Source organism: Natator depressus, chromosome 25 (genome assembly GCF_965152275.1).
Source record: "Natator depressus isolate rNatDep1 chromosome 25, rNatDep2.hap1, whole genome shotgun sequence".
Taxonomy (NCBI): Eukaryota; Metazoa; Chordata; order Testudines; family Cheloniidae; genus Natator; species Natator depressus.
In genome coordinates, this window is record NC_134258.1 from 1,126,890 (window position 1) to 1,147,229 (window position 20,340).

The 20,340-nt window shown below is 50.9% G+C and overlaps 1 protein-coding gene across 1 annotated transcript in view; it reads right to left on the reverse strand.

Moving 5' to 3' along the window:
• The window catches only part of LOC141977793 (excitatory amino acid transporter 1-like), a 122,181-nt gene that overhangs the window by 101,362 nt on the left and 479 nt on the right, over window positions 1-20,340 (reverse strand). The window lies entirely within an intron of this gene.

Genomic DNA, 20,340 nt, shown 5'->3' on the forward strand with positions numbered 1-20,340 from the left:
AAGGAGGAGGGAGAAAAATTATTCTCTTTAACCTCTGAGGATAGGACAAGAAGCAATGGGCTTGAACTGCAGCAAGGGCAGTTTAGGTTGGACATTAGGAAAAACTTCCTAACTGTCAGGGTGGTTAAGCACTGAAATAAATTGCCTAGGGAGGTTGTGGAATCTCCATCCTTGGAGGTTTTTAAGAGCAGGTTGGACAAACACCTGTCAGGAATGGTCTAGATAATACTTAGTCCTTCCTTGAGTGCAGGGGACTGCACTAGATGACCTCTCGAGGTTCCTTCCAGTTCTATGATTCTATGATAATCCTCTATCCATCCTGGTGAGGCAATATTAAAGGTCATGATATCGGTCTTATTGCAGTTGATTTTCAGCCCAATTTGCTGGCTGAATGTGTTGAGTTGAGTTGTTTTTTCTTGTATATGGTGTTGGGTATATGACAGGAGAGCGAGATCATCTGCGAATTCCAGGACTTCAAGGGATGAGAAGGGTGTCCATTTAATGTCTCTTGGCATGTCTTCTGTTGTATGCTGCATTACCCTGTCAATGGCAATGTTGAAGAGGATTGCAGACATGACACATCTGTGATGTACTCCTGTTTTGACTTCAAAACTGAGCTCACTGTGATCAACACTGCATGTAAAGTTGGAATAGAAGCTTTTGATGATATTGATGATATGGAGAGGGATTCCATATGCCTGCAGAATGTGCCATAGGCTGGTCCTGTGAATGCTATCAAAACCTTTTCAAAATCTATGAAGTTTATGGAGAGGTGCCATTGCCATTCTAAACATTGTTCTATTATGTTTCATAGAGTGAAGATCTGGTCTGTGCTTCCACACCCTTTCCAAAAACTGGCTTGGTCTTTTCTGAGAATGCTATCAACTGCCTCTGATATATGCTGGACTATGATCTTACACAATAATTTGCTCGGCACAGATAAAAGGCGTGATACCATGCCAGTTATTACAATCACTGAGAATTCCTTTCTTTGGTATATTCACTATAACCCCATTGGTCCACAGCTTTTTCCCTTTCCCAGACTGATGTAAATAGTGTGACGGGGCAAGGCCAGATGGCTATAGAAAAGTAGAGGGAGATAGCTATATTAGCTCCAGGCTAAACAAATCCCTGGTACCAGGGTAAGTTAAATGGTAGCTGCTCCAGGTCAATTAAGACACCTGGGGCCAATTAAGAACTTTCCAGAAGGCAGGGCGAACACTAGGTTGATTGGGACAGGCTGAAACTAGTTAAAAGCCTCCCGGTTAGTCAGGTGGGTGGACATGTCAGGAGCTGTCCTATTGGGATCCAGGAAGTGGGCGGGCAAAGCTCGCCCACTGCTAAAGGATCCCCCCCCCAGCCTAAGGGGGGGATCCACAGGACCTAGAAACCAAATGATTGCGTGGGACAACTAATGAAGAACAGGAACGGGAGTGCGGTCAGAGGGTCAAAAAAAGGGAACCGGACGGGGACACCGAGCAGAGGACCCCGGACAGCGCCCACCGCTCCTCAAAGGCATCAAGGGAGTCGGTGGACGCCGCCCAGAGGAACTCTGCCCGGAGGCGTGAACGGACTGAGGATCGGAAATAGGCCCCGCAGTCGCAGGAGACTCCATCGGCCAACCTCCTCACCCTGGTTTTATAGATGGCCACTTTAGCCAGGGCCAGGAGGAGGTTGACCAGGAGGTCCCGCGACTTAGTGGGGCCACGGACAGGGAGTGCGTAAATAAGAAGGTGAGGAGAATGTCAGGAGCTGTGGGAGGAAATTGTACTGTTGGAAACACTGAGCAGTATACACCATATCAGGCACAAGGAAGGAGGCCCTGAGGTAAGGGTGAAGTGGAGCTTGAGGAAGTGGGGGCTGCTGGGGGGAAGTAGCCCAGGGAATTGTATGTGTCATGTTTCTAAAAGGTCAGCTACCATAGCTGATACTATTAGGGTCCCTGGGCTGGAGCCTGGAGTAGAGGGTGGGCCTGGGCTCCCCCTTTTGCCCCCCTCTCCCCCCAATTAATCACTGAGACTGGGAGACAACAGAGACTGTGCAAGGGAGGGTGGCTTCTCCTCACCTTCCTCGCTGGCTTATGATGAAAATGGCTCAGTAGACTGTGACCCTTATCTCTAGAGAGAGAAGGGTTATGTGGAAGGTCACAGTGATGCTCTGAGGCTAGCAAAATCTGCCAGGACACGTGGGACCCATGGAGACAAGGACAGAGCTTTGTCACAATAGGAAACAGAACCTGGCAGGTTCAATAGAGGGGCCAGGATAGATGCTGCTAACTCAGGATTTAGCTTGAACAATTCCTTATTCAAGTTATCCCTGCCAGGAGCTTTCCCATTTTTAAAGGATTTGATGGCTTGAATGATTACTTCCTTAGTTGGCGTGTCTGTGTTGATATCAAGATCTTCTTCTGTCTCCTGGATGTTTGCTTCCTCTTTAGGTGGCTCCCTGTCCTCTGGTGTCCCTGCCTTGTCATGGTGGGACAGCTTGCGTGCTCTAATGATCCCCAGAGTCTGTTTGGGTGGGGGCTTTTTGCTCCTGGCAGGTTCAACCATACTGGGCAGGGGCATTGCCCCAAAACTGTATACCGGTCCCGGCGCTCCAGAGCCTGCCAGAGTCACTCTTCCCTCAGCAGCAATGCAAACAGGATCTGCCATCAACAGCCAAGTCCCCTCAGTGCCCGGAGGAAGGGGAGGGCAGCCAGGTCTCCAGAGGCTCCCTCCCCCATCTGGGCTCCTCTGCATCCCCACATGCCACTTTGAGCATGGCTGGGAGAACTTCTGGGTGTGTGTGTGCGCATCCAAAGGCGAGTGAAACTTCCCCACAAAGGCTGGGTGGCCAGAACCTCCCTGGCTGGACCCCAGGGCCTCACAGGGGAGCAGCTGCTGCATCCTGGGGCCAGGAGCAAGGGGAAAGCCCAGCCCCAAGCTGCCATGGAAACTCCAGGCAAGACATCAGAAGCTCACAGCAGAGCTGCAGCACCAGGAGCAAGAGGAAAGCCTGCCCCCAGGATGTCCTGAGCCGGGTGCCAGCTCCAGGAACCATGCAGCTGCTCTGAGCAGGGAGACCATTGCCCAGAAGCTGGAAGGGAAGCCCCTGGCCAATAAGATGTGGCTGGACACCTTGGGGGAGTATGTGGGGCAGCACTGGGTACTGGAAGAACAGACCCTGCTGCTATCCCAGCTGGGGGCTCATGAAATTTCCTCCTTCATCCTCTGGGCCCCCTAGGCTTTTTGTTTCTAAAATGATGATCTGTTCAGAAATTTAACTAGATTTAACTAAACAAAACCAACACCCAACCCTGAAATAAAATGTTTCCCTTCATTGGACCTGAAATGAAATTGTTTTGGTTTTGGCCACTAACCCCAAGAAATCACTTATTTGCCCAGCTCTGCTGCTAAAGAACTTCGTTAATATTTGACAATGATAACTGAACATTTTCTGTTTTTCCCTCAATTTTACATTTTTGTTTTCCTCTGAGTGCCAGGCTGTGGCTGGAACCAGAACCAAAAATGACAAAAAGAGAGTGGGAGACTGTTCTTGCAGTACTTGTGGCACCTTAGAGACTAACCAATTTATTGGAGCATGAGCGTTCGTGAGCTACAGCTCCCTTCAGCGGATGCATAGTGAGCTGTAGCTCAGGAAAGCTCATGCTCAGATAAATTGGTTAGTCTCTAAGGTGCCACAAGTCCTCCTTTTCTTTTTGTGAATACAGACTAACACGGCTGCTACTCTGAACCCTGTTCTTGCAGTATTTCTGACCAGGCAGGAAGCACCACAAATTTTGTTTAAGAAATTTCTAGTATGATTCTGCAGAACAAAGAGGTTTGGATTAATCTCCAAACTGAATTTCTGAACTAGCTGAGGTTTATCCCTCACAAGGTGTTTCCAGCAGTGGTTTTCCCGCTCTTTTGTGTTAAGTGAACAACTTCAGATAAGATTGACCCCCTTCTCTCCTAAATGTTCCATCCTCCTGGGATGTGCTTCCTCAAACGCTGCATTCTGGGGTCCACCAGGAAAAGGGCAGTGGATCAGATTTGAGATTGGCTGGTTTAGGGTAATGCTAGCGGACTACAGCTAAGAATATAATAATCATAGAAGATTAGGAAGAGACCTCAGGAGGTCATCTAGAATCATAGAATATCAGGGTTGGAAGGGACCTCAGGAGGTCATCGAGTCCAACCCCCTGCTCAAAGCAGGACAATCCCCAAATAAATCATCCCAGCCAGGGCTTTGTCAAGCCTGATCTTAAAAACCTCTTAGGAAAGAGTTTCCACCACCTCCCTAGGTAACCCATTCCAGTGTTTCACCACCCTCCTAGTGAAATAGTGTTTCCTAATATCCAACCTTAACCTCCCCCACTGCAACTTGAGACCATTACTCCTCGTTCTGTCTTCAGCTACCAGTGAGAACAGTCTAGATCCATCCTCTTTGGAACCCCTTTCAGGTAGTTGAAAGCAGCTACCAAATCCCCCCTCATTCTTCTCTTCTGCAGACTAAACAATCTAAGGACTAAGGTGAGGCTGACTGGTCTGTAGTTATGGGGTGAAACTGAGCTAAGGAAAATTTGGGGTGAATGGAGAGACCTATTATACTGCTGAATAGTATCCAAAAAGGCAATGAGAAGAGTCCTACCTCACGTGAAACTGGATTAGATAAAGTACACAAGAATGCACTGGAACCAGAGGTGGAAGTGGGCCAGTATGGTGCACCGGTAAGAAGTGCCAGCCAGTAACATACACAGCCTATGTTAAAGCGCTGCCATGGCTCCTTAGAGGTTTTAAGGCCCAGCTTGACGTAACCCTGGCTGGGATGATTTAGTTGGTGTTGGTCCTGCTTTGAGCAGGGGGTTGGACTAGATGACCTCCTGAGGTCCCTTCCAACCCTGATAGTATATGATTCTGACAGTGGGTGAAACAGCTATTTGCTAGTCAGAAGTAAACTACTGGAGAGCAGTGCTCCTGAGTTCTATCGCTGGGGCTGAGAGCAGAATGTGGTGCAGTGGTTAGAGCCAGACTAACTAGACATACATGTGGCATACCCAATGGGAAAGGCAGTGCAGCCAAGTAGCTAAAACTTAGCCTGGTCTTGCTGGAGACCTGGGTTCTGTTCCCAGGCACGTTTCAGTAACAATGTCCAGTTAACTGTGTGGACCTATTTGTAAAGTAGGGAAGGATAGGTTGGGTATGTGAAGGGGTACACAAACCCTGCACTGGGCCTAAAAGGGCTCAAGGACAATCCTGGGCCAATCCCCCTCTTCCCAGGCCTGCAGAGTACACTCTGGCTGGAGAAGCAAATTAAAGACCCCAGAAGCCCAGGTTACGGGGGAGGTAAATGGGCTGGAGGAAAGATAAGCCCTCTCCTAGAACAAAGCCAGACGGAAAGTTGAGCCTGAGATGAGCCCCCAGTACTGGGGACGTCCCCTGGCAGTGCCTTCCGCAACACCCTTTGGAGAACCTGGCTCAGTTTTGAACTCTGAAGTTCCTGATTGTTTGGACAGCAGGGGACTGCACCCCAAACTGAAGGCGAATACAAGTAGGAAGTGACCCAGGATAGCAGACTAGGAGTTTTGTTGTAGAGGACTCTGCTGGTACAGCTCCCAAATAGGGCCTGGCCTGAGACCAGGTGAAGAGAGAGGCTCTGGGTCCCCCTACCACAGCTGGTTGAGACCAAGGCCCCAAAACAGACCGAGGCTGTGATTCTTCTGGCCTAGGGGCAGGAACCAGATGTTTCTGCCCCCTTTTGTCTGGGAGACAAAAACTGGGTGCACTAAGCACTAGGCCACCTAGCTCTTCGAGGACTCTACTCCAGGGTATGAGGTTCTGGTCAATAATAAGAGCGTGGAAACAGAAAGAGCAGTCAGTAGAGGTGAGGCCTGAACACACAGCCTCCTGATTCCCAGCTCCACACTTTCCCTTAGTCTACAGAGTATCTGAGAGAGCAGTGTCTTTCTCACCTGTAGAAAATTGCCTGATTTTGCAGCCCGTGGAACAAAACTGGATTCTGTTAAAATGTGGAACCCCTTGCAAAAGCTGGTTCACTTGAGAGGTGGGCTGCAGTCATACCCCTTAAAAATGCAATGAAATAGTCTTGAGAGCTTATACAATGCCCCCGTTGGGTAGGTAAAATGCACATGCTCTCCCCTGTCTATGCATACTGCACTGGGCTCTGCTATTTCTGGTAATCTGCTCCCACATAATGGCAATACTCCCAGACTCAGTGATTTTGGAACTGAGAGACCCATTTTTGTAAGCAAGCCAAGGGGAGGCTGCTGGAGTGCAAGTTCTCAGTTTGGAGCATGAGTTCTCAGCGCTGCTGGGTTTTGGTTTATTGCTGTTGGTCCAGGAAGCAGCACAGAGTCCTAGTTTCCAAGGCCAGACGGGACCACTGTGATCATCTAGTCTGCGCCCCTGGATAAGCAGGCTTGGCAGGATTAGATTTTAATTGACAGATGTCAGAAAACATCTATTTCTGCTGACACACTGAAATTGATGAAAAATATATTGCTCAGTAACAGTCAACAGGAGTGCAGCCTCCCCCCACGCCTTGGGTCTGCAAGGATCGCGTGTCCCCAGCCGCAGCCTCATTGTCACAGACCCGTTCCCGTGCTCTGACAGTGGAGATGCAGAGGGCTCCCTTTGCTGCTGCAGGGCCAGTGACACCTGATTCCCGCAGGCACACGATGCAGGGACGGGTGCAGTCCTGGCCCAGGAGAGCAGAGACTCTGGGCCAGGACTGGGAGGAGCAGAGACTCTGGCCCACTGCTGAATGGCTCTGTCCCAGTCAGCAGCCATTCAGCACCAAGCGGCCTCCCCCACAGCAGGGAACTCCTCCTCGTGCCCACAACTGCAGGGTCTCTTATGTCCTGCCAGGACTACAGCCTTCCCTACACCCTTGTGACTGCAGGGATCCAGAGTCGCTGGCCCAGTGGCCATGCATGTAGCCCTTTGCAGCTCTGCTGTCATGGCCTTGCTCACTCACCAGTCAGAGGCGTAGAAGCCCCCCCAAGGCAGGAGCTGTTCAGCAGTGGGATGGCCTCCCCTGTGGACACGCCCCTGGCTGGGGGCTCTGCTCCGCAGTCTCTTCTGCACCTTGTGCCCAGGTGTCTTGGGCCCCTGCCCTACCAGGGAGCCCCCTGCAGTCCTGCTCTTAGTGCTGGGAACCCCCTGCAGCCCCGCTGTTGGCATTACCCAAAGCCCAACCCCACCTCCTTCATTTCCAGCCACTGTACAAATAAAAATAAACTAATTTTTTTAAAAAAAATAACAATCCATATTAATTGTCAAACTCAGAAACAACTGGAACTCTGTCAAGCTCACGCGTAACACAGGCCCCAGAACTTCCCCAGGCTCATTCCGAGGGTAGATCTTTTTGAAAAAAACAGAGCAATAATGACTTTCCAATTGTCTGTACAGCAAGGAAATCTCAGACGTTTCACACCCCCTCAGATGGTGCCGGGTTCTGCCAGCCCCACTGGAGAGGAGCCTGTTCTGGAGCTACAACAGCGCAGGGCTCCCTAGCACAAGAAACTCTCCGAGGGGTCAGTGAAGACTCAGAAATAAATCCATTTGCAAACACTGAAATGCCTCAAAAGACTCCAACATACCTGCTGTTACGTGAGGGGCCAGCAATTCCCCTCTCACCCAAAATTCTGGTTGCAATGAGCAGGCTTTGGGGTGGCCTGGGTCCCCTGCAGACCAGGGGTGGGAGCTGAGCCACGATCCAAGGATAACACTACAAATACCATGAGAGGCATGAACACACTCAAAGGCCTGGAAGGATCTGAAGCGACAAGTGCTTTACAGATGATGCAAGAGGACAGGCCTGTTACATAACCCATTTCATAAACCGGGGTTTCATTTCACTGAGCTGGCCTATTTCCCACCATCTCAGAAAGACTCCAGCTACAACACACGACTGACTAAGGACATCTCTGAGTGAGGCCAGCACAGAGTCTTGTGCATTCTATGAGTTCTATGGTAAAAGATAAACAAAATCTCTCTGGACAGCCCCTTCTAAGATCCTGTCGCTTTTGGGGCAGTTGGTGTTAACCTCAGGAACTGGATCTTCACAGGTGAGTTTACAGGGACCTGATTCTTTAAAAAAGGACCAAGCAAGTTTCTCCACTGGCTGGGGTAGAGGGTTGTTAGGGGCCCTGTGCACTCTGCTCCTTGTGGGAGATGGTCAGCAGGGTTTGTACAATCCAAACTCAGAACTTGACATTCCATTTTAAAATGCCTGGGCAGAGCAAGCCAGGTATTGCTGATGCAGTGCAAGGTGGGAGGGTCACTGCTGGAGAAGTCAGGGTGCTCTTGAGGATAAGGCACTGGATACAAAGTTCAGAGAATTGGATTCAATTTGCAGCTCTGTTAGAGGCTTCCTACACTGCCTTGGGCAAATCACCAGCCATAATGAAAATCCCCTGTGCCTTAGTCTCTGATCTGTAAAATGGGATTAACAGAGCTTCCTTTAACTGTCTCTTCAGGGCGGAGACGGTCTCTTCCCCTGTGTTGGTACCGTGCTCAGCACAATGGAATCATGATCCTCGCTGGGGACTGTCTGCACTGTCATGATACCAAGAAAGAAAGATGGATTCTGAGGAGAGCTCGGCATGGTTGGAAGAAGAGAGATTTTAGCCAAACCTTGTGCAATCTGTTTTGTGCACTGCTGCCCAAATCCACACTCACTGTCCAGCTTCTAGCTACAACTGTGCAGTGAGGATTCCTGCTCTCTGCCTGGAGAAGATGGTTGTGGGGACCAGGCTACCAGGAGAGGGGGATTGGTGGAGAAGGTGAGAAAGAAGCAGAGTTTAGATTGACAGATGAACCAGTTTGGCTAAAAGATGATGCCCCTTCCCTAGATGACCAGATGTTCAGTTTTAAAGGGACAGTCCCGTATTTAAGCCCTCCTGCAGGTGTCCTGACTTTTTCTTAAAAACAGGCAAATTGTCCCATACTTTCTGTCTCCACCACCAGTACTGAGGGTCCTGCTGCTGGCCAGAACCCCGCTCGCCAGCCGCCCTCCCACCAGCGGTGAGTAGGGGGGTCTGGTGGCCGACGATGGGGGTGGGTGTGCAAGGCTGGGGGCAGGGCGAAGATGCAGTGCACAGGGCCAGCCGCTCCCCCTGCCGGTCCGTCAGCGCAGCCCCCGCTGTGTTCTGGCTCTCAGCCAGCACATCCCCCACCCCATTTCCGGCTGGCACTGGTTGTGGTCTGAGAGCTGCGGGGGTTGGTGAGTGCAGGCAGGTGCCAGGCGGCGGCTGGTTACATGTCACCTCTGCGGCTCACCCATCAGCCCTTTACGTGCTCCCCCTCTTGCTATCCTCGCCCTGCTTTGCCCCTTCGCCCCCCTCCCCCAGCTCCCCTGCCCCTCCATATCCCCCGTCCCGGTGGGGCACATCCCACTCCCAGTTCTATGCAGAGAACCAGCCCCTGGTCAGAGCGCTCAGCTCACCAGCAGCCTGGCCTGCAGGCGCCTTCCTTCCCCCACTGCCTCTGGCTGGGCCGGTGCCCCAGGAAAGCCCAAGACCCTCCAGCTCGAGGTGCTGGCCAGGAAGAGCTGAGACCTGAATGTGCCAAAGCCCTGCACAGCGCTGACATGGGGAACCCTATCTGCCCCTCAGCTAAGCTCTGGAGTGGCAGATGGTGGGGGTAAGTGATTTCCAGCCTGTTCACACCCCAAACCCAGAGGCTCCACAGCAACGCCCAGGGCAGGGGCTTAGCACCCTCTTCCTTCCCTTCCCACCCCTGGTCCTGCTCCAGGGAGCATGGGGCTGCTCTGGCCCCTAGGCACCCTCCCCTGCTGAGCCCCCTCTCTGGCCAGGTTTCCTGAAGCCCTTGCAGTCAGGTTCCCTGGTGCACAATGCATCCTTAGGGCTTAACCCTTTCCTGCCTGGGCTGTAGCCGGAGGCAGCTGGGTTATGCTGGTGGCTAACAGTAGCCTGGAGGTGTTCACCTGGGGTGAGCCCACTGAGGCTTACACCCTAATGACGTCTCTGAGTAATTACTGCATCTCCTGAGGAAGCTCGTAGTAGGAAGGTAATATGGATGGGGAGCGTTCAGCTGTTACGACCTGCACAGACTAAACTGGGAGGAGTGGTAGATAGGATACAGAGGGACCTGGACAAATTGGAGGATTGGGCCAAAAGAAACCTGATGAGGTTCAATAAGGATAAATGCAGGGTCCTGCACTTAGGACGGAAGAACCCAATGCACTGCTACAGACTAGGGACCGAATGGCTAGGCAGCAGTTCTGCGGAAAAGGACCTAGGGGTTACAGTGGACGAGAAGCTGGATATGAGTCAGCAGTGTGCCCTTGTTGCCAAGAAGGCCAATGGCATTTTGGGATGTATAAGTAGGGGCATAGCGAGCAGATCGAGGGACGTGATCGTTCTCCTCTATTCAACATCGGTGAGGCCTCATCTGGAGTACTGTGTCCAGTTTTGGGCCCCACACTACAAGAAGGATGTGGATAAATTGGAGAGAGTCCAGCGAAGGGCAACAAAAATGATTAGGGGTCTGGAACACATGACTTATGAGGAGAGGCTGAGGGAACTGGGGATGTTTAGTCTGCGGAAGAGAAGAATGAGGGGGGATTTGATAGCTGCTTTCAACTACCTGAGAGGTGGTTCCAGAGAGGATGGTTCTAGACTATTCTCAGTGGTAGAAGATGACAGGACAAGGAGTAATGGTCTCAAGTTGCAGTTGGGGAGATTTCGGTTGGATATTAGGAAAAACTTTTTCACTAGGAGGGTGGTGAAACACTGGAATGCGTTACCTAGGGAGGTGGTAGAATCTCCTTCCTTAGAAGTTTTTAAGGTCAGGCTTGACAAAGCCCTGGCTGGGATGATTTAATTGGGGATTGGTCCTGCTTTGAGCAGGGGGTTGGACTAGATGACCTCCTGAGGTCCCTTCCAACCCTGATATTCTATGTGCCATGTTTGTCTTTCTTCCACAGGACAGAAGCGACTTTGTCTGTACAAAGTGCAGGCTGGTCTCCATATTGGAAGAGAAGGTTCAAGGTCTGGAGCAACAGGTATCGACCCTGCGTTGCATAAGAGAAACTGAAGATTTCCTGGACAGACGTCAGGATATGCTTCTACGGACACAATGTTCTGAAGATTCAGAGCAGGCTGCACAGCGGGGACAGGAGGACAGTGAAGAAATCTGGCAGCATGTGACCTCCAGAAGAAGAAGGGGGAACATCCATGTACCAGCAACGCAGATACAGGTAAGTAACCGTTTTCATGTTCTCTCCACAGGTACCATTGTGGGGAATGGCCCAGATGATTCCTCTGGGGGAAGGGAGCAGAAGGAGACTCCACCAGTTGAAAGGCATGAGATGCACTGTCCTAGGGTTGAGGGTTCCATGACCAACACTCCCAAGAGAAGGAGGAGGGTGGTGGTGGTCGGGGACTCTCTCCTCAGGGGGACTGAGTCATCTATCTGCCGCCCCGACCGGGAAAACCGAGAAGTCTGCTGCCTGCCAGGGGCTAAGATTCACGATATGATGGAGAGCCTGCTGAGACTCATCAAGCCCTCGGATCGCTACCCCTTCCTGCTTCTGCATGTGGGCACCAATGATACTGCCAAGAATGACCTTGAGCGGATCACTGCGGACTACGTGGCTCTGGGAAGGAGGATAAAGGACTATGAGGCGCAAGTGGTGTTCTCGTCCATCCTCCCCGTGGAAGGAAAAGGCCAGGGTAGGGACCGTCGAATCGTGGAAGTCAATGAATGGCTACGCAGGTGGTGTCAGAGAGAAGGCTTTGGATTCTTCGACCATGGGATGGTGTTCCAAGAAGGATGAGTGCTAGGCAGAGACAGGTTCCACCTAACGAAGAGAGGGAAGAGCATCTTCGCAAGCTGGTTGGCTATCCTAGTGAGGAGGGCTTTAAACTAGGTTCACTGGGGGAAGGAGACCAAAGCCCTGAGGTAAGTGGGGAAGCGGGATACCGGGAGGAAGCACAAGCAGGAGCGTGTGAGAGGGGAGGGCTCCTGCCTCATACTGAGAATGAGGAGTGATCAGCGGGTTATCTCAAGTGCCTATATACAAATGCACGAAGCCTGGGAAACAAGTAGGGAGAACTGGAGGTCCTGGCAAAGTCAGGGAATTATGATGTGATTGGAATAACAGAGACTTGGTGGGATAACTCGCATGACTGGAGTACTGTCATGGATGGATATAAACTGTTCAGGAAGGACAGGGAGGCCAGAAAAGGTGGGGGAGTTGCACTGTATGTAAGGGAGCAGTATGACTGCTCAGAGCTCCGGTATGAAACTGCAGAAAAACCTGAGTGTCTCTGGGTTAAGTTTAGAAGTGTGAGCAACAAGGGTGATGTCGTGGTGGGAGTCTGCTATAGATCACCAGACCAGGGGGATGAGGTGGATGAGGCTTTCTTCCAGAAACTCGCAGAAGCTACTAGATCGCATGCCCTGGTTCTCATGGGCGACTTCAATCATCCTGATATCTGCTGGGAGAGCAATACAGCGGTGCACAGACAATCCAGGAAGTTTTTGGAAACTGTAGGGGACAATTTCCTGGTGCAAGTGCTGGAGGAACCAACTAGGGGCGGAGCTCTTCTTGACCTGCTGCTCACAAACCAGGAAGAATTAGTAGGGGAAGCTAAAGTGGATGGGAACCTGGGAGGCAGTGACCATGAGATGGTCGAGTTCAGGATCCTGACACAAGGAAGAAAGGAAAGCAGCAGAATACGGACCCTGGACTTCAGAAAAGCAGACTTTGACTCCCTCAGGGAACTGATGGGCAAGATCCCCGGGGAGAATAACATGAGGGGGAAAGGAGTCCAGGAGAGCTGGCTGTATTTTAAAGAATCCTTATTGAGGAATCCTTATTGGCTGTATTTTAAAGAATCCTTATTGAGGTTACAGGGACAAACCATCTCGATATGTAGAAAGAATAGTAAATATGGCAGGTGACCATCTTGGCTTAATAGTGAAATCCTTGCTGATCTTAAACACAAAAAAGAGGCTTACAAGAAGTGGAAGATTGGACAAATGACCAGGGATGAGTATATAAATATTGCTTGGGCATGTAGGAATGAAATCAGAAAGGCTAAATCACACCTGGAGTTGCAGCTAGCAAGAGATGTCAAGAGTAACAAGAAGGGTTTCTTCAGGTATGTTAGCAACAAGAAGAAAGTCAAGGAAAGTGTGGGCCCCTAACTGAATGAGGGAGGCAACCTAGTGACAGAGGATGTGGGAAAAAATGAATGTACTCAATGCTTTTTTTGCCTCTGTCTTCACGAACAAGGTCAGCTCCCAGACTCCTGCACTGGGCAGCACAGCATGGGGAGGAGGAGGCCAGCCCTCTGTGAAGGAAGAAGTGGTTTGGGACTATGTAGAAAAACTGGACGTGCACAAGTCCATGGGGCCGGATGCGTTGCATCTGAGAGTACTAAAGGAATTGGCGGATGTGATTGCAGAGCCATTGGCCATTATCTTTGAAAACTCATGGCGATCGGGAGAAGTCCCAGAAGACTGGAAAAAGGCTAATGTAGTGCTAATCTTTAAAAAAGGGAAGAAGGAGGATCCTGGGAACTACAGGCCAGTCAGCCTCACCTCAGTCCCCGGAAAAATCATGGAGCATGTCCTCAAGGAATCAATTCTGAAGCACTTAGAGGAGAGGAAAGTGATCAGGAACAGTCAGCATGGATTCACCAAGGACAAGTCATGCCTGACTAATCTAATTGCCTTCTATGATGAGATAACTGGCTCTGTGGATGAGGGGAAAGCAGTGGACGTGTTATTCCTCGACTTTAGCAAAGTTTTTGACATGGTCTCCCACAGTATTCTTGTCAGCAAGTTAAAGAAGTATGGGCTGGATGGATGCACTACAAGGTGGGTAGAAAGTTGGCTAGATTGTCGGGCTCAACAGGTAGTGATCAATGGCTCCATGTCTAGTTGGCAGCTGGTATCTAGCGGAGTGCCCCAAGGGTCGGTCCTGGGGCCAGTTTTGTTCAATATCTTCATTAATGATCTGGAGGATGGTGTGGATTGCACCCTCAGCAAGTTTGCGGATGACACTACACTGGGAGGAGTGGTAGATACGCTGGAGGGTAGGGATAGGATACAGAGGGACCTAGACAAATTGGAGGATTGGGCCAAAAGAAATCTGATGAGGTTCAACAAGGACAAGTGCAGAGTCCTGCACTTAGGATGGAAGAATCCAATGCACCGCTACAGACTAGGGACTGAATGGCTAGGCAGCAGTTCTGCAGAGAAGGACCTAGGGGTGACAGTGGACGAGAAACTGGATAGGAGTCAACAGTGTGCCCTTGTTGCCAAGAAGGCCAATGGCATTTTGGGGTGTATAAGTAGGGGCATTGCCAGCAGATCGAGGGAAGTGATCGTTCCCCTCTATTCGACATTGGTGAGGCCTCATCTGGAGTACTGTGTCCAGTTTTGGGCCCCACACTACAAGAAGGATGTGGAGAAATTGGAGAGTCCAGTGAAGGGCAACAAAAATGATTAGGGTTCTGGAACACATGACTTATGAGGAGAGGCTGAGGGAACTGGGATTGTTTAGTCTGCGGAAGAGAAGAATGAGGGGGGATTTGATAGCGGCTTTCACCTACCTGAAAGGTGGATCCAAAGAGGATGGATCTAGACTATTCTCAGTGATAGCAGATGACAGGACAAGGAGTAATGGTCTCAAGTTGCAGTGGGGGAGGTTTAGGTTGGATATTAGGAAAAACTTTTTCACTAGGAGGGTGGTGAAGCACTGGAATGGGTTACCTAGGGAGGTGGTGGAATCTCCTTCCTTAGAAGTTTTTAAGGTCAGGCTTGACAAAGCCCTGGCTGGGATGATTTAGTTGGGATTGGTCCTGCTCTGGGCAGGGGGTTGGACTAGATGGCCTCCAGAGGTCCCTTCCAACTCTGTTCTATGATTCTATGACACTGTGCGGGCAGGAAGGGACAAGCTGCTTCCAGCCACACAGGAGTGGTGGGGTGGGGTGGGGGAGAGATGAGCTCTGCAAAGACACGGGCCAGGTCTTCCCTTCCCTCTCCCCTACTCTCCTGCAGCTGGAAGCAGCTCCCATCCCTTCCCTCCCGCACAGTGCCAAAAGGCTGCTGCCGGCCACATTCTGATGTGAACCCTGGCCCAAATCTGGGGAGATGGGGCATGTGACCCTGTGTGCCCCCCCACTTGTTGCCTCTGGAAGATGTGGTGCCAGGTTCCGGGAGAGGCAGGTCTGTCCTGGGGGCCCAGTCAGGTATGAAGGGTGCACAGCGCAGGCAGGGAGGGTTGGGTCAGTGTGAGAGAGGTGTGTGTGTGTGTGTGTGTGTGTGTGTGTGTGTGTGTGTGAGAGACCCCTCTCCCTCTGTGTGTGTGTGTGTGTGTGTGGGTGTCACCCCTCCCTGTGTGAGCGCTAAAATCTTAAACATACAAAGGTAAATGAAAAGAATCCAACTAGCAGTATTTCTTTTAACATCAGTCACCTTGATGTTAATTTGAACATTTGCATGACTGATTGCCGTTGAACTCGCTTGAATACAAGTAATTTTACCAGGTGTCCTGTATTCAGCATAAGGAAATATGTCACCCTACCCATCCCCAGCCCTCAAACCTTGGCCCAACTTTCAAGCCAAACTTTGTGAGAATTTTGGTGACATTCAGATAACTATTTTCATTATCTTTCCTGTTTACTCGGCCTCTGCACTTCCTGTTCCCAGCTTGTATGCTGGGTGTGCAGTCACTTGCACAGGCAGTGTGGGATAGCTGTCCAGATTTTCCCAGCATGCTCTGATACACACACACACACACACACACACACACACACACACAGTTAGCAGGGTGGTAGGTTCAGGTGCACAGATACAATGGCACATGGCTGTGTTGTGGTCCAGGCTCCTTTTCTCTCTTGCTCTTTAATTTTGTGCAGCGCCACAGTAATGGGCAGGCAGAGAAAACCAGTTGCTGTGTGCACACAACACAACTCCATTTGTTGTCCTGGGACAGAAGAGAGAGTGCCTCAACCTGGCTACTCCACAGCTGTCCTAGTGGCAATGGGGCAGCCAGCAAAGCAAATCCCCAGTGGCCCATGCTACGTCACCTTAAAAAGAGAGGCTGCTCCTGGTGAGCAAAATCCTAGAACAACTAACACAACAGGAGGTCTCACTGCCCTCTGACAAAGGGTTCACTGCCTGTAACTATAACTGTTGCCAGGCCTGACAAACTCACTACATGTAACACATTGCGTGTATCATAATATTTATCCAAATAGTGTCTTGCAAGGTATCATATAAAAACTGGGAACATACTGGTCATGAATATCATTGCATGATGTATGTACAGGTTGTGTATAAAGAATTATTTATGCCTGAGGAAAATAAGTTACTAAAATGTGTTTAGACAAAGCACAATCCAAGTAGAGCTGATGAACAAGACTGTCCTAGACAAAGGAATATTCTTTTGTCTGTTTGACTCTGTCTCTCTTATAAATTAAGAAAGGTGATCCCAAGGAGAATGAAAGTATATTTACACCTACACATTTAAACCAACTGAAAAAGCAGATTGTCCAGAGGATGAGGAAGACAGCTTGGTGTCAGCTTCCTGGAGCACATGCAGCAGAGGAAAAAATCCTTATCTGGAGATACACTTCAAAAGAATCCATTTGAAAGGTTTACTGGACTATAAAAAGAAAGGGAGAGAACCCCTTAGTTATCCATCACCCAAGGGACAAAAGAGGCCAGCGCTCTTGGAATCTGTGAAAGACAGATCCTTCAGCCATGTGGGTTGAAGACGCTGAGAACTGACTATAGGTTCAAAACTGCCTGCGACCGGGATTGTAATCTTAAATTTTAGACTCTACAAAGCGTGTTTGTACTTCTGTTTTATCTGGAACCATTTTTGTCTCTATTACTCTATCTTAGTGTCACTTAAATCCATGCTCTTTATTAATAAATCTATTCTTAGTTTGACTATAAACCATCTCAGTGCTGTATATCAAAGTGAAGTGTGTGTCCTCAGCTAAGCTAATAGGCTGGGGTGCGCACTGTCTCTCTGGAGGCAGTGCCCCTTGGTAATTTCTGTGAGTGTCCAGTGAGAGGGACTGGACACTGCAGAGAGACATCCTGGGGCACTGAATGTTACTTGCAAGGGAAGGTTTAGACTGGCAGAGTCTCAAGGAGTTGGCCGGTGATGCAGACAGATGGGTGTGGCAGGGAGCAGACACACACTGTAAGCTCCGGCAAAGAGGTAATACAGTAGCTTATGGTTCTGGGAGCCCTTAGGAAAGCACCACAATCCCAGCGGGGCTTTTCCCCCTTTTAAGGCCCCGTGAGAGACTAAATTTGAATGTGAGGGATCAGTTTCTCCCCCATGCGCTCACTGGGGTGACTCAGTGAATGCCCTTCTCCTTTTGTTCATGTGTGTAACTCACCAGCGAGGCACTTGCTGGAGGAGGCGTTGTGCTGCACAATCACCAATTCCAACCACGGCAGCAGTACATTGCGTGCCAAGCCCCAAGCAAGGCTGTGGCACAGGGACAAACCCAGCGGTCCCAGGCACAGAGGGGATCAGCTACCAAGCAACATGAGCAAAAAGGGGGCAGCAATTCAATCAATCAATAAAAACCTTTAGAGCCTCAGCCAATAACTCCCTTTCCATGGCCTTGTCCAACTGGAAGCAAAGGACAGACACACAACTGGCCCAGCTGGTCGTTCTGGCCAGGCAGGGACACAGGGTGAGCGGGGATTGCTGAGTGCTTTGCCCTACGTGTTACATATTGAACTAAGTGCTTGTATTGCATCTTTTGGCATATCGTAGGCCAGAGGGAAGCCCAGAGACTTTCCCCTCACCGACACCCTGGAATAAGTGAGAAGGGCTTGTTGCTCTCATTGTAACGAAACCATGAATGATTATGATACGGAGCTGATTGACAACACTTTGCATTTACATCTCAAAGCACTTTCCAAGGGCTGGTGAGTATCATTATTTCCATTGTACAGGGGGAAAAGGAGGCACCAAGAGAGGAAGTGTCTCCAGCAAGGTCACCCAGGGAGTTGACAGTAATGCCAGAATCAGAACCCAGGAATCCTGGCTTTCCAGTACTTTGGGCAGCGTGGGCACTCCGCAGTTTGTCAAATTCTCCCACCAATGCTTGAGTACTAGGGCAAAGCGGACCACCTCTCATTGCTCTGAGCGGGTTTATACAATGGTTAAAAGCCTGGTGGCTCACGTACCCTCATCCTCCCATTATTACTCGCACCAGCAGGGGTGCACCCGAACTAGAGCAACAGGGGGAGAACCCTGCATGTGGACAGGGCACTACTCGAATTAGCAGACTATACAGCCTCTTCCCAAGAAGTGCCAAAGCCAGCCCAATTTGAAACGTCCATTGCAAAAACTCATTCAAGATAATCAGAGTGGGTGGGATTCAATGAAAGAAACAGCTCGGCATCCTGAAGCAGCAATCCTTTAATCTAATGTGTGTGAAGCTAGCAGGGAAACCTGTGCTCTCATGCCTGCTGGAAGGAACCCCCCCTTTGCACCACCCTGCCTCATTTGCCACCAAAGAGCTCAGCCCTGGGAACAGGTCCCAGAGCCAAGTGAGTCCACTGAGCCCACCTCACCTCAGCGACACACAGCCCTTCCCAGACTCCTGTCCTCTCCACTCCCACTGCCTCGGCTTGCTTTGGAGCTAGGAAGTAGCCAGAGACCTTGGGAATAATCAGCACATTTGAGCCCACTTCTCCCATCTCCAGAAAACGCTGCTATTGTGTCCCACACAGAACCAGCATATTCTGTGGGGGCGGCCATGAAACCCCTCCCAGGCAGAGCAATGAGGCACCCTAAAGGAGTGCGAGAGGGGGAGTATGGGACGCCAGGAGACTAGTGGGGTCAGCATACAATAGGCAGATACTGACTGACAAGGGGAAAGAGAGGTACCCCCCGCATGGAGCAGGGGGTTACAGAGAGAATGTGTGTTGGCTGCTTCCCTGGGGACGGAAGTTAACTCCTCTGGGGACATGGGAGATCTCCAGCACCACGGGCAGAAGGGAGGGGAGTTCTCCAGTGCCGGGGGCAGAAGGCAGAAGGGGGGGGAGTTCTCCAGTGCTGGGGGCAGAGGGGAGGGGAGTTCTCCAGTGCTGGGGGCAAAAGGCAGAGGGGAGGGGAGTTCTCCAGCACCGTGGGCAGAGGGCAGAGGGGAGGGGAGTTCTCCAGCGCCGGGGGCAGATGACAGAAGGGAGGGGAGTGCTCCAGCACCGGGGGCAGAAGGGAGGGGAGTGCTCCAGCGCCGGGGGCAGAGTGGAGGGAAGTTCTCCAGCACCAGGCCCGGGCAGAAGGGAGGGGAGGTCTCCAGTGCCGCGGGGAGAGGGCAGAAGGAAAGAAGGGGCAAAGGCAGAAGGGAAGCGGTGTTCTGTCCCCACAAGGAGAGGCCAGGCAGACAGGGCTACTGCCCTAGCAAGATAGTTACCCTTGGAGCTCTGGTCAGTTGCCTGGGAACTGGTGTGGACAGCAAATGATTCCTGCACTTTGGCACTAACTTGCCCTTCTTGGGAGTCTCAGGAAAGAGGCTGAGGGGCTCTGCTGGGCTGTGTCTGAGCCACTGCCTACTCACACTTGCCCTGAGGTGGCACTATGGGGCCAGGTTTGAGGCTCACTGGGAAGAGCAGTGTCTCTGCTGTGTGATGTTTGGAGCAGCTCCTTTCTGCAGTACAATGATGGGGGAGCTTGGCTGGCTCTGAGCTGGGCATGAACCTACCCAGCAGGGGTGTCCTGTCTGCGAAGGTCTAGGAAATGCCTCCTTTCCCTTGTTTACTCTTTCTTCTCCACACCAAACAATATCGCCTCTTCTGTTTGCCTCTAAGAGAGTACTGTACAACAGTCCCCACCTAGACCTTCCCCAACACGTACGGCGTGGGTAGCAATGGTTACCCCACAAGCAGGGAAGCTGGGGCACAGAGAGGGTAAGGGACCTGCCCAAGGTCACTCAGTGAGGCAGTGGCAAAGCTGGGAAGAGAACCCACAGGGAACCAGATGGATCAGGGAGCTAGGTTCCAATCCAGACCACTTTGTAATGACTGAACATTGGTTCGCTCTGATCCAGGGTCTGAGTCCAGTTCCCAGAAGGCAGGCATCTACAAAGAAAATAATCTCCCACCTCAGACTGACGCCCCCTAATGGAATCTGCTTCACCCTAGTCTCTAGCCCCACAAAATACAGCCCAGTAACATAAGCCCTCCACAGAGCCAGGGCAGAGTGCTTTGCCAGGCACTCTCTTCAGGTTAGCTCCCCTTTGCAAAGAACACTGAGAGAGAAGTTCCTTCACACACACAGCTGGGAAAACCCTCTGCTTCTGTTACTGCATCCCCACAT